The sequence below is a fragment of the Mercurialis annua genome, linkage group LG7 (assembly GCF_937616625.2).
Source record: "Mercurialis annua linkage group LG7, ddMerAnnu1.2, whole genome shotgun sequence".
Classification (NCBI taxonomy): domain Eukaryota; kingdom Viridiplantae; phylum Streptophyta; class Magnoliopsida; order Malpighiales; family Euphorbiaceae; genus Mercurialis; species Mercurialis annua.
The window spans coordinates 23,348,628-23,351,127 of NC_065576.1; positions in this window are offsets into that span (position 1 = coordinate 23,348,628).

Here is a 2,500-nt window from a genome sequence, read left to right on the forward strand (position 1 = left end):
TGGACTGATCAGAGGCTCTCCATGAAGTTTGGTGGTTTTCGGACCGCAAGGTCCCGAGCGTCCTTTGACTCGGAAAAACTTTTCTCGCACGGTGCCGCTCCGGCACGTCGAGCGGAGCGACGGCAGGCTCTCCGTAAAGTTTGGTGGTTTTCGGATGCGTGCTGCACCGTTCACGACTTTTCGGGCAATTCCTCGTGCCGGAACCGCAAGGTGCCGAGCGTCCTTTGACTCGGAAAAACTTTTCTAGCAACATACCGCTCCGGCACGTCGAGAGGACCGATGGGAGGCTATCCGTGAAGTTTGGTGGTTTTCGGATGCGCGTTGCACCGTTTACGACTTCTCGGCCGCGTGCCAGAATCGCAACACCCCGAGCGTTTTTTGATTCGGCAAAACTTTTCTCACACGATACCGCTCCGGCATGTCGAGTGGACCACTGGGAGGCTCTCCGAGAAGTTTGGTCGTATTCGGATGCGCATTTTATGTTTTATGAATTTTCGGCCCATTCCGCGTGGCGGAAACTGCGGCAAAAGTGCACAAAATGATAGTGTCCCGGACAATAATTTGCGAGTAGTTAGTATACATTGAAAGGGGATTTTGCAAAGAAGTTTGGTGATTTTTGGACATATATTTTGCCGGTTATGAATTTCCGAAGGTAAAACGATTAAATAATTAAAAAAATACCTCCGGGGCTCGAACAATTTCGGTATTTGTTATTATGCGGGTTTGGATATATATAAACATATTTCCAAAATTTCAGATCAAAATTCCATGCCGATTTTTAAAAATGGGGGGGCGGGGTTGCTGGGCACATGTGATATTTCCTCCTGGCAGTCCAAAAAAAGTCCTAAGAGCTCTTTAGGGGGGTGCACCATTCCTCACCCCCGCGGCCTTGCCGCAAGCCTTTGTCCGCGGTGCAAGCGGCGCGCGCGCGCGCTATGCGAAAAATGCTGGAAATTGCGGAAAAATCCCTGCCTGGCAAAATTACGGAAATACCCCCGGATAATTACGGATATGCCCCGCCCGGAAAAACTACGGCGAATCGCGGAAAATGCCCGGCATGAAAATTGCGTCGAAATGCTCGGAATTGCGGAAAATCCCCCCCCCCCCCCCGTGCATTAATCTAATGACCGGGTGCGGGTGCGGGTGCGGGACCGGGTGCGGGGGCGGGCACTCGGCAGCTCGGCGCGAGACGCGAGCGCGTGTGTGGTCTCGAAGACCCTCAGAAAGGCCCGCCGACGTCCCTCCGAAGGCCCTCGCATGTCCATCGGAAGGACCTTCGGCAGCCGGTCGGCAGGCATTCGCCAGCCCATCGGCGGCCCTTGGGCATCGGCAGCGCATCGGCAGCGCATCTGCAGCGCATCGGCAGCGCATCGGCAGGCCTTCGCCAGCCCTTGGGCATCGGCAGCCTTTCGGCTGAGCTTCGGCAGCCTTTCGGCAGCCCTTTGGCAGTCCTTCGGCAGCGCATCGGCAGCGCATCGGCAGCGCACCAGCAGCCCTTCGGCAGCGCATCGGCAGCCCTTCGATTGGGCTTCAGCAGCCCTTCGGCAGCGCATGGGCAGCCCTTCGGCAGCGCTTGGGCAGCCCTTCGGCAGCGCATGGGCAGCCTTCGGCAGCGCTTCGGCAGGCCTTGGGCATCGGCAGGGCTTCGGAAGCCTTTCGGCAGGGCTTCGGCAGTGCATGGGCAGCCCTTCGGTTGCCCTTCTGCAGCGCATGGGCAGCCCTTCGGCAGCCCTTCGGCAGCGCATGGGTAGCCCTTCGGCAGGGCTTCGGCAGCCTTTCGGCTGGGCTTCAGCAGCCCTTCGGCATGCCTTGGCATGCCTTGCATACATTCCCCAGCCGCATGAACCTCTGCTGGTTTTTCTTCCCAGCCGAATGAACCTCTGCTGTGTGTAAAAATGTATATGTCTTGCACTAAGTGAAATTCTATAATACTTTCCTCGAACAATATTCATACAGTAGTTAATATATATTAAATGAGGAATTTAGAAAGAAGTTTGGTGATTTTTGGAATTATTTTTTGCCGGTTATGAATTTCCGAAGGTAAAACGATAAATAAATAAAATGAAATACTTCCGGGACTCGAAAAATTCTGATATTTGTTATTATGCAGGTTTGGATATATATAAACATATTTCCAAAATTTCAGATCAAAATTCCATGCCGATTTTTAAAAATGGGGGGGGGGGGGGTTGCTGGGCACATGTGATATTTCCTCCTGGCAGTCAAAAAAAAGTCCTAAGAGCTCTTTAGGGGGGTGCACTATGCCTCACCTCCCTGCACCAACTGCCGAAGGCTTTTGGTGCGCGCCTTTTGGCGCACCTATGGCACTGATGAGGGAAGGAAAAAAAACTCGTCGACCCGTTTCGGTGTTGGAAAAAATATTTTCGGATTCGGGGGGGGCCCGGCCCCCGAGGTGTAGGCTGTTGGTATTTTTTGACGGAAACCTAGGCGAGCATTTGCCGAAATGAATCTCGGTGAATGTATAGCTTATGGTGTCACG